Here is a 12,180-nt window from a genome sequence, read left to right as displayed (position 1 = left end):
CCGTGAAATTAAAAGATGCTTGTTCCTTGGAAGAAAAGCTATGACCAAACTAGACAGCATATTAAAAAGCAGAGGCATTACTTTGCCCACAAAGGCCCATCTAGTCAAGGCTATGGTTTTTCCAATAGTCATGTATGGATGTGAGAGCTGGACTATAAAGAAAGCTGAGCGCCGAAGAATCGATGATTTTGAACTGTGGTGTTGGAGAAGACTCTTGAGAGTCCCTTAGACTGCAAGATCCAACCAGTCCATCCTAAAGGAAATCAGTCCTGGATATTCATTGGAAGGACTGATGCTGAAGCTGAAACTCCAATACTTTGGCCACCTGATGCGAAGAGCTGACTCATTGGAAAAGACCCTGATGCTCGGAAAGATTGAAGGTGGGAAGAGAAGGGGATGACAGAGGATGAGATGGTTGGATGGCATCACCAACTCGAGTAAACTCCAGGAGTTGGCAATGGACAGGGAGGCCTGGCGTGCTGCGGTCCATGGGGTCGCAGAGAGTCAGACAGGACTGAGTGACTGAATGACAACAGCAGCATTTTTCAACCTTTTTATTTTGGAATTTTCAAATGTACACGAAAGCCAAGGAGGAAACATGAGCGTCCCGGCAGCGGCCATCCTGCTGCAGTAGCTCCGCTGCTGCCGTCTGCCTGCCCGCCCCCACACACGTGTGCACGGACGCGCCTTCGCACACACGTGTGCACGTGCTGAGGAGCAGTGTGTAGATACAGGGCGCCCGGAGCACACAACGAGTGAGCGTCCCAGCCACCATGAGTGCCAGGCCTGCCTGCTCCGAGTCCCGGAGGCCGCGGCTGGACCCCTGGCAGGGCCGCCTCGCCGCTCAGGTGGTAAAGTTATTTGGCTGTGAGCCGCATCGCTCCGAGCACAGCACACCGTCACACCCTTCCCGACCCGGACGAACACAAAGAGACGCACCCCATCGAGCTGCCTACTTGGCTGAACTGCGCACCTGCTCACCCTCCGGGGAGCTTCCTTCATGGGTATTTTTTCTCCCCTACACAAAGGGCGCCCACGGAGCAAAAGGGGAACGACGAAAACAGGAAAACCCGGTCCTGCAGGGGCTGAGCAGCCGTGGCCCTGAACACAGGGCCCAGACTCGAAACTGGGACCCCAGAGGATACATGCAAAGCCACAGGACCTGCGTCCACGGGTCACAGTGGACAGACCCAGTGGGGAGGGTAAACCGCAGTGACCAGGAGGAGCTGATGGCCCGTGCGGGTTTTGTAATGGACAGGGACAAATATGTTTATCCTCAGCGGCCACAAATCATTTCCCAGCTGTGAGCTCTGGCAGCCACTGCAGGGCAGTAGCAGGGTCTCGGGGCACACACTCCTCTGACTCAGCCAAACACCCCTGCTCCCGAGATACACTGAAGTTATGGCAACAAGATCTTTTAATAGTCAATATTTAAAGACACAGAAAAGATGTGTTGTTTTTATTTAAAGCCCAATAACCCACTCAGAGATTTATTAGGGCCAATGCCTTATCCAGATTGGGTTTCCCTGATGGGTCAGCCAGTAAAGAATCTGCCTGCAGTGTGGGAGACCTGTCGATCCCTGGGTCGGGAAGATCCTCTGTAGAAGAGAAAGGCTCCCTACTCCAGTATTCTTGCCTGCAGAATCCGATGAGCAGAGCAGTCCACAGGGTTGCAAAGAGTCGGACACAAGTGTGGGACTACTAACACGCTCACACTTTCACACATCCGTCCAGCAGACTCCCTCAGCCAGGTACACTGAGCGGGAACACAGGGAGCTGAGCATGTCTGCAGGACCACCGCCCACCCCCCGGACTGCGAGTGGCAGGAGAGGGCACCAGGAGGCAGGTGGACCGCAGCCTTCCCGGATTAAGCCAACGCATGAGAATCTCAGAGTCAGCTTCTCTGGGCACAGGACAGAGGCACGCAGGCGACTGTCAGGTTCTGACACCATAGAGGAGCTTAGAGGTCCAGTGTCTTACTTCAAAGCTGGCCTTGCTGAGGCCATCCAGACACACACCAGCACTCGGTTCCCCTGCAACCAGCACTATCTGTAGGCAGCCTCTGTCTTGCCCTGCAGCTGGAGGAATCGCACTCTGTTCATCTGCCTCTCTGCTAGGAGTTTCATGTGAATGACAGCCAAACCTGCACCTCCACTTGGGCCCCCTGTATTTCCCATGCATTTTGCACTGAAGCAGTCCAGCGCTCAGGACATGACATTATGAGCGGGGGCAGCCTGGCCACCTGCGTGCGAAGAGGCGAGCTTCCTCAGGTTTCAGTGACCTGCCATGCTGCTCGGCTAGTAAACTGTCATTAGGTGTCTCCACTGGGATGTCCCCAGCACCCCATGCACCCCGTCTCCTCCTCCCGCCCACCGCTGCCCCCACACCCGCTGTCTTCCTGCACTCACCATGGCAACCCTGCTCCTGGCCACCACTGTCCATGTTCAGTCCCCGCTTGGTGCCTGGCACTTCCTGCCATAGCTTTTCCCGACAAGCTTCTCCCTTCGCAGCTGTTTACCCACAAGCTCCCACACAAGATCCCCCAAGCCAAGTGTGAACAAGTTCTCCTCCGCACAAGGCCCTTTGATGGCTCCCCCACGCCTGGGGAATGAAACTCAGGTTCAACCTCCCACTTCAGACTCCACCATGACCTTCTACTAGTCCATCTCGCTTTAGACTCCAGCACCTGCTTCGAGAGCTCTGAGCACCTCACAGATGACCTGGCCTTCCTGCTCATGCGCCTTCTATGCCTCAGATGCCCACAGTGCCTGGGAATTCCAGTTGCCCTGAAGCTTGGGCCTACCTCCTCCCAGGAAGCCGTCCTTGCCTCCATCACAGGCTCAGGCAGAAACACGTGGAATGCTGCAACCCCCACGCATAGAGATGTAATCATCTCTATCCAACTACAAACGCCTGGAGAGCAGAGACTAGCTCGCTCGGTGGCTGAGTGCCTGGCATGAGGTCTGTACTCGGGGTACGCTCGGACGTCTTCGTGACTCAGCCCCCGACTGTCCAGGCCCAGATGTCCTCCTAGGCTCAGTAGTGGGAGGGGAGGGCGCGCTGAGACCTGACCATTATCCCCACAATCTCTCTGCAGTCCTGTTTGCATCCGCCTCCACACCGCTCCCCCGCCAGGCTCGGGCCCTCATCACTCCCGGGACTATGAGGCTCGCTTCCTTCCTCCAACATCCCCTTGTACAATTACACTTCCTGTCTGGTTCCTGAGTTAGGCTACTGAAGCACACATCTGACGTGAGTTCCATGCCCGAGGACCCTCGGCAGCTTTTCCCACCCACAGGAGCTTCCAAGGCCCTGCACGTCCTCTCGCCACCTCCCCGTGCAGGCCTGCCTACTGCTCCCCACACGACGGCCCAGTATTGGTGTGGTGGCCAGCTCGATGCCCTGCTGGGAGCGTCCCAGGCCCACCTCCGAAGGCGCATTTCGGAGGGCTGCCCCCGGGAGGAGTCAGTGTGGACGCCCCCTCCTCCACGCAGGACTCAGGGCTGCCCCATCCAGTCCTCCACTGCGCCACCAACACTGCTGGTGGCCCCGCCCGCGCAGGGGGCCGTCCTGCGGGTGACCAGGCTGGGCCCTGGCCAGTCGGGTAGACCCTCACTCGCCACAGCTGGCTGAGGCCTCGCGCTGAGGGCGACGGTGGGCACCCTTGGAGTCCCAGGGGCTGGCTCCCGCGACCCCACTGCTCCCCGGAGCAACGCGGCTTCCACTCCGTGGCGCAAACGCGCACCTTGGACAGCTCCCCGCGTCTTGGATGCTCCTTCCCTGCCCTACGTAGGCCTCGCGCAGCCCCACGCACGCCTCACGCAGCCTCACACACGGTGCACGCAGCCACACGCACTGCGCACGCAGTCCCACGCACGCCCCATGCAGCCCCACGCACGCCTTACGCAGCCTCACACACGGCGCACGCAGCCCCACGTACACCCCACGCAGCCCCACGCACAGCGCACGCAGTCCCACGCACGCCCCACGCAGCCCCACGCACGCCTTACGCAGCCTCACACACGGCGCACGCAGCCCCATGTACACCCCACGCAGCCCCACGCACAGCGCACGCAGTCCCACGCACGCCACACGCAGCCCCACGCACGCCTTACGCAGCCTCACACACGGCGCACGCAGCCCCATGTACACCCCACGCAGCCCCACGCACAGCACACGCATGCGCAGTCCCGGCTCGGGCACGCGGGAGGCGTGAGGGGACGCCCTGAGGCGGCGGCGTTGAGTCAGCTGAGGCACGTCCCTCAGCGCCGGCCTCCGGGGTCCTAGTCTTCTGTGCCTCCCCGGGTGGGCAGCCCGGCGCGCCTGGCGGCCCCGGGAACCCAGGCCAAAACTGCAGCTCCTGGAGCGCCGGGCTCGGGATCTCCGCTGAGCAGGGTCGCGGCGGCTCCTCGCAGGCGTGTGGCGAGCTCGGTGCCGGGCTGTCAGCAGGGCACGGGCGGGGTGGGGGTGTTCCGCGAGCGTTTTGGTGTCATTATTACTGGTTTTATTAGCGCGCCTAGCGGGGCGTTTAATAGGCTTTTTCCTGTTGCTCTGCGATTTACGAGCAGGACACGGAGGCGGCCGGAGGCGGTCGGCGGCCCGAGTGAAGGCACAGAGCCCGGCCCGGGGCTGCAGAGCAGGCCTGCCCGGCGGGGAGGTGCCGGTGGGTGGCGGGAGGAGCCCGTTCTCCCCGTCTCGCTGCGGTGGTGGAATTCACGGAGCTCCAGCCCGGAGAGAGCGAGGGATCCTTCTGTAAATAGTCCCTCAGGAAACCTGGAGAAAATCAGCTTTGAAAAGACCACATCAAGAAAATGAAGGGCAGAGCTAGCTTCCCTGGGGGTCCAGGGGCTAAGGGTCTGCCTTGCAATGCAGGGGACACAAGTTCAATCCCTGGTCCAGGAAGATCCCACGTGCCACGGAGCAACTGAGCCTTGAGCGCAGCTCCTGAAGCTGGGGCTCCGACGAGAGAAGCCCCCTTCCGCGGTAGAGAAAGCCTGCAAGCAGCAATAAAGACACAGCGCAGCCAAAAATACATAACATTTTAAAATAAATTTTAAAAAAGGCAGGTCGCAGACTGGGAGAAAATCAACACTCATACCTGATAAAGGACTTCTATCCGAAATTCACAAAGTGTGTTGGTCACTCAGTGGTATCCAACTCTTTGCGACCCAATGGAGTGTAGCCCGCCAGGCTCCTCTGTCCATGGGAATTCTCCAGGAAAGAATACTGGAGTGGGTTGCCATGCCCTCCAGGGGATCTTCCTGACATAAGGATCAAACCCAGGTCTTCTGCATTGCAGGTGGATTCTTTACCATCTGAGCCACCAGGGAAGCCCAAATACACAAAGAACTCCCCTAACCGTGCAATGACATCGCAGAACAGGTGCTTCCTCAGGGAGGGTGTACTTATGGGAGATAACCACAGCAAGGGTGCGCCACGGCTGACTGTCATTAGGGAGACCCAGGAGCTCGGCGAGCCACCACTGGGCTGCGTGTCCTCTCAAATGGCTGAAATTAGGGCTGACCACAGAAAGTAACAAGGAGGCAGAGCGACGGGAATTATGTCTTGGTGGCACTGGCCCTCTTCTTGTTACTAGACAACGGATCAGTCGCTTTGAAGGGCTTAGCCAGTGAACACACCAGGTACTTTCTGTTAAAGCATTTCTTACTTGTGACAGGTAGGGAGACAGGAAGAGAACTCTCCAGGGGAGTTGTTGAGCCTGTGTGTGTGTGTGTGTGTGTGTGCAAGCACCTGTGTGCGTGCTCAGTCGTTCGAAGTCATGTCCAACTCTGCGACCCCATGGACTGTAGCCCACTAGGCTCCTCCGTCTGTGGAATTTCCCAGGCAAGAATACTGGAGTGGGGTGCCATTTCTTTCTCCAGGGGATCTTCCCGACTCAGGGGTTAAACCCAGTTCTGCATTGGCAGGTGGGTATTTTTACCACCGAGTCACCTAGGAAGCTCTGTTTTAAGCCTGGGGGACATGCATATTCTTAAGAGGGTAGGCCTGATCATTACAATAAGGCAGAGGTTCCTCCCATTTGCCAAAAACTGCAAGCAAGTAGGTACTTAATTGGTTGTTCAGGACGCAGTATCTGACTGGAATGCACCGTCTTTTCGGGGACATCTGGTGTTTGGAACTTTCTGCAACTTAATCATCAGTTTCTGCAAAACAAAGCACACTTTGACTTAACCCCATCTTGTCCGTACAGAGCTATCACTCTATGCTGTTTCCACCCGCTTGCTTCCTGGGTGGGGAAGATCCCCTGGAGAAGGGATAGGCTACCCACTCCAGTATTCTCGGGCTTCCCTGGTGGCTCAGATGGTGAAGAATCTGCCTGCAGTGTGGGAGACCCCCTGTTCGCTTGGGGCAAGTGCCAGGTGAGTGTGCTTGATGCTGCTGTGATTACCTCACAGGCAAGTCAATTTGTGTGGGTTTTGGTGCCGTGCTGGAGACACCTGGAACACACCCATCAGCCACTTGACAGGTAAGTTAAGAAGCTGAAGGTGGGAGACACTGATCCACACCTGGCCACGAACTGTGGTGGAAGAGCCAGAGCTGGCTAGCCCCACTCCTGAGGCCGGGGTGAAAGCTTTGTGGGCTGGAGCTGGCCTCGGCAGGGGGTCACATCCGGTGCTGCCTGTGGGGTTCCCCGGGCGAGGCAGGCTTGGCCTGCATGGTGGCACTGTTAGAGGAAAACAGGGATGCCCCCCATGCCCCTGCACCAGAGCTTTGCCAGCCACCAGGCCCTGCTCCTGTGCAGTGTCCTCTGAGCAGCCTCTCTATCACAGTGGCCTCCTGACTTACCCCTGCGTCCTGAGGAACCCCCAAACACTGACTCCCCAGTTGGTCGACCAGCTCAGCAGAGCACAGCGTCACCCTGGCTGGGGTGTCGGAGGCTCAGGTCCCAGGCTGCCCACGTTGAGCCCTCCCTCCACACTCCTGCTCCATGGGGAAGGGGAGATTTTTGGACTCCTGTGTTTTGAAACCTGTCCTTTGCTGGCACAGGATGTTTGGGAAGGAGTAACACCTCCCTGTCTACCTTGTGGACAGGACAGCAGCTGTCTGGCTTTGGACGAGAGGGCTTTGGACTCGATAACCTTCACCCCGAAAACAGCCCTACAGAGCCGGGGCCCCGGTGGGAGCCAAGCCCTCGGCTATCCGGGGACACAGCTGTCATCACCCATCCCTGTTCCAGAAGCAGTCGTCTCCACGTGGCTCCCCAGCATATCCTGTCCAGTGGCCCCCAACCCAAACCTCTGAAACAGCTGGCTGCTGAGTCCACGGTGCAGGCCAAGCCAACTGCCCACAGCCAGCTTCCGAACAAGGTTTGCTTTTTATTTTATGCTTATGTTTTTAAGCCCCAAAGGCTACTAGTTCCGGGAAGGACTGGGTCACTGTGCGACCTCGGGAAGGTCCCTTGCAGCCCAGAGTGGTCAGGGCTGTATGACTCCTGGCAGTGGTTCTGGACTCTCTCGCACCACAGCGCCCTCCTCGTCGAGCGGGCACTCAGGTGCCAGTGCCCACTTCTCGGGAGAGCGGTGGTGAGGGCGTGGTTCGTGCTGAAGGAGGGGAGCCCTGCTCTGTAGCGGGGTGCCAGGCTGCAGGGTGCAGGTGCATTCACTGGCCAAGGCCCTGAGGAAGCAAGGGAGGTTGTGGGCCAGTCGCCCCTCCTCCTGGTGGCTCCGTCGTCTGTATTTGTTGTTGTTTTAATAATAAAGGTAGCAGCTCTATCTAAGGAAAGAAAGTTGAGACTGTGAAGAATGAAGTCCAAGTTGGCCTCCCTGCTCCAGTCCTCCCTGGATGCCGCTTCCTCCACTGTTTCCAGCTCTTACCTCCATGACTGAAATCACACACCCGTGTCTTTTTCTTTCCTGCCGTGCCCTGCAGCAGGTGGGGCCTTAGTTCCCTGACTGGGGATGGAACCCCCAGCCCTGCAGGGGCAGCACGGAGCCCTGAGCGCTGGGCCGCCGCGGAGGAGGTCCCTTCCACAGCTTGACTTCTCAACTGTACCCAGGTTCTCTCGGCTCCGTTCCGGGAAGTTGGCACAGGCACCCTCGCAGCCTCCCAGCTTATTCCCTACTTTTCACTCTCTGGGTCCAGTGCTTCCAAACAGGACCCTCAGAGCAGCTGCCAGGCCCCGGCCTCGAGTGTTGGGATTTGCGATGGGATCTAGGGACATGTGTTTACATAATCGCCACTCTGGCTAATTCTCACGTGCGCTGACGTCCGCGAATCCCATCCCAGTGCCTCCCTGCCTAACCCCTGGGAAGAGGGCGATCTGGGCTCAGCCGAGTCTGGCGGCCCGGCTGCAGGACCAGACTTCAACGTCCCTCAGCCAGGCGTGACCACGTGCCTGTTGGAGTGGTGCCTTCTCTCCTCCCCAGCTTCATTCCCAGGGGCCCTCCTCCGGTCCCAGTCAGCCAGAGCCCCGCCACAGGGGCCCTCCAGAGCCTGCCCCTGCCCTCACCCAGGGTCGTTCTTTCCCTGAGACGCCTGATGGCCCCTTGGCCCTGGTGAATTGCTCTTTCCTCCAAACGTGTGAGGGACGGCTCCTCTCCACAGCCTTCGGCCTGCTGGGTACGTGCTGGGTCCCTGTGCTCAGCTCTTCTGTATCCCGCCCACGGTCTGTGGGGAATGAGAGCCGGAGACGCCGTCTGAGGCAACGTCCTGGGCGTTGTGGACACTGCTGGGCCCCCATTTGCTGCAGGGAGGCCCCGCTGGGATAGCCCCAGCTCATGTGTGTTCAGTGAGAGCGTGGCAGGAACAGGGTGTCTGCAGGGGGCGACCCGGGCAGCTGCTGGCAAGTTCTCGTGCTCCATACCGGCCTCCCGGCAAGGGCTGGGGCTGCGAGCAGCGCCCGCGTCCTTGGTGTGGTCAGCCTGGGCCTGGATGTCTAGCTCTGACTCACCCCGTGTTTGGGCCAGTGCTGGTCTGGATGCCAGCTCCCAAGGGCCTGAGCATGCCAGCAGGAGGCTGCGATGGCATCTGAAGACTGGCTCATGGGAGCCTGCAGCAGGTGATGGATATACATTCTCAAGTGCCGGAGCTGTGGGGACAAGGGCAAGGATAGGAACTGTGGAGGTTGTTGCCTTTCGAAGGCGACCACCAAGACTCCCCGGTGGTCCAGTGGCTCAGACTCCACGCTCCCAGAGCAAGGGTCCGGGTTTGGTCCCTGGTCAGGAAATGAGATTCCACACGCCGCAGCTGAGAGTTCGCAGGCCGCAACTAAAACAGAAGCTCCTGAGCAAAACTCCAGTTAGTCCTGGGCGTCTCGGTCAGAACCAGAAGTCCTCCTTGACAAGAGGAGATACAGGAGAAGATTGTAAGGAATCGTAACTCACTTATATTTTCTGGGTCTATACCGAGTGTTTGATGGCTAAAGACAAACAGTGCGTAGGGAAAACCTTAATAGATGTGAACACTTAAAAATTCAAACTTCAGTGACATTTTGAAAAACAATCATTAATAGGTTAAGTAGAAAACAGCAAAACTATATGCCACATATAACAAGTAATGTTTCTAACACAAAGTGAGAAAACACCAAGGCTCTCTGTGGCTACACAGACACCTCACCAAGGAGGAAATAAAACCGAGCAGTGTAAATTGAAAACAAAAGGTAACTTCCTTACGGTGCAAAGATGCGCAGATTAAAGTGAGGTGCCATTTTGTACGTGTGCAAACAGGTTTTCCGTGACTGCCTAAAGCTAGTGACACTTGGGGCAATTTCATCCGCAGAGAGGGGTGTAGGGGACACGCCCTCTGGGGTGTGAGCCAGAAATGCCACTCAGAGGAGATTTTCCTGAGGAAATTATCCGAAATACCAAGGCTTGCGAATAATGACATTCCCCGAGGCATTATTTACAATAGAAGAATTGTTATTTCTGAAACGGTGTCTTGAGGGATGGTTGCATAATAACCAAGATGGTCGTCACCAATATACTGTGAATCCAGCGTCCACCCTGACCCAGGAAGTGCCGTTCACTAAGCCCCACGCAGCCCTTGATGAGCCCATCTCACCCCCACTTTACAGAACTGGGGTGCTCGGTCACAGCCCCTCTCCAGGCAAGCGCGGGCAGAGGGCTCCCTCTGGGCTCCCTCCCAGCTCCTGGGGCAGCGGGGGACCTAACAGAGTAGGGCTGTGTTTATAATACGAAGCCGGATGAAAAAGAACCCAGAGTCACTCTACTGATCTTGAGTGAAAAGAGTATAAAATGACTGCAAAATGCATCAGGCGGAGGACGGGATGGCTGGGGCGGACAGGTGAGCAGCGAGGCCAGGAGGCGGTGCAGGCCACTGCCGCCAGCGCGTGGAGCCCCCGAGAAACCCTGTCCAGGGTCGGCCACGCAGGCACAGGGGCTGCACACTCCAACAGAGTCCCTTGCCGCCGGGGGGCCCCCCTCCCTGCTGGGGAAGATGAAGCCACAGTGCTCTCCTGTTCTGCCAGCCGGCTGGCCGGCGGTGCCCACTCTGACAGGAGGGACGTGGATGAGCTGCGAGGGTCGCAGGAGCCGGGAGGCCATCTCAGACCCTGAGGGCTCAGGAAGGGCCGCAGAGGGTCCGGCTCGGTGACTGCCTCCCTCCAGCCTTACGGCCTCCATCATGGGGGCTTCCATCTCATCAGCGGTGGGACGGGGCAGGGAGAGCCCCGATCCCTAGTCTGAACTGTGGACTCGCCAGCTGTTTGTCACGGCACCCTGGGATGGGCACGGCAGCCCCCTTACTACCCCCGACATGGGGTGCCGTGGGCCCGGGGCAGGCCTGGCACTGCTGGGGAGCTGCCTCAGGAAAACCAGTTGTGCCGGGAAAGGGCCCAGCAGTGCTCAGTGCCCCGAGGAAAACGTCGTTAACTATTTCAAAGCCAAAAGACACATGTTATTTCTCACTCCCCACCTCCCCAATCCCAAAACAAAATCCCTTAACTCGGGGCTTCCCACAGCCCAGTCCTCTGAAATCTGGAGCCTAAATTTAGATCATCCCTGGAAGGTCACTGGGTTGCCGCGGTGCAGGGTCAGCCGGCAGCTGCTTGAGATAAACTGACTTCTGCCGACTCAGGCCTCCCCCACACGGCTAATGAGGCCCGCGGCGCTTCCCCTGGGAAGGCAGAACAATAGCAGCAGAGGAGCAGGTGGCCTTGGCTGGCGGGCTGGCTTGGGAACCCCCTCGCCAGAAATCAGGGCTCCACAGCCCGCCCAGCCTGGCGCCCATCGATCCTTGGCCTGTGGGCCTGGGCCCGCCACGTCCGTCACCGCGAGGCCGCCGGCTCCCTCCTGCCCTTTCCTGCCTCGGGGCTCCTGTGTGGGGCTTCGTCCTGGGTTTGGGCTGAAGCATCACGTCCTTCATCACTTGTGTCACCCTCCCAGCCAAGGGTGTAGCTGAAAGGCCAGCCCCTGGTGGAGGGCAGGTGTTTTCCTGGAGACGATGCTCACACACAGGAGGTGTTTGGGAGACTCTAGAAGGTGGGAGGCAGGGCTGGCAGGTCCTCACGCGCCGTGGGCCAGGCTGGGCCTCTGTGACAGCTCTGATTCAACTGCGGCTGGGCCCACGACCAACAGCGGCGTCGGGGTGGAAATCAGGGTGTTTGAGGTGGGCATAGGTGTCCTCCAGTCCCCAGAACACTGTGAGGTCGTCCCCAAGGAGATGCGGCCTTCCTGGGGCTCCCCGGGGCACCAGACCAGATGGGCCCAGAGTGGCAGAGAGGAAGGCGGGAGGGCAGGCAAAGGGGTGAGCCCTGTGCTGGCTGTGGCCCTGGGATGCTGGGGCGTAGGGGGTGGCAGGCGGCCCCTCCCAAGCAGATGGTCCCGTGCTGGGGTCAGCCAGCTGCAGCTTGGGGGCAGAGAGGTGTCTGGGAGGAAGTCCCTTGGGAACACAGATTGGTAGGTGCGTGTCCTTAGTAGGGACATCGCAGTGCAGGCAGAAGAGGCTGTGGGTGTAGACAGGCCAGTGTGCAGGCTGAGAGGGGGCAGGTCTGGGTGGCGGGTGCAGCTGGCTCATGTCCCCTGGCCGCTCTGGAGTTGGCGCTCTGTCCACAAGCAGGGCGAGCCGCAGCGGGTTCTAGACAGAGCCTGACCCTGGAGGGGGGCCTAGGTGACCTGAGGAGGCCACAGCAGTGGACTCTGGGGGACGGCAGGGTGGAGCGTGGTGGGGGGACTCAGCAAGGTCCTTGGATTCGGGCTGTGG

The sequence above is a fragment of the Moschus berezovskii genome, chromosome 19, assembly GCF_049115385.1.
Source record: "Moschus berezovskii isolate FMDL1 chromosome 19, NW_MosBer_1.0, whole genome shotgun sequence".
In the NCBI taxonomy this organism is placed as follows: domain Eukaryota; kingdom Metazoa; phylum Chordata; class Mammalia; order Artiodactyla; family Moschidae; genus Moschus; species Moschus berezovskii.
This window is presented reverse-complemented; position numbering follows the sequence as displayed.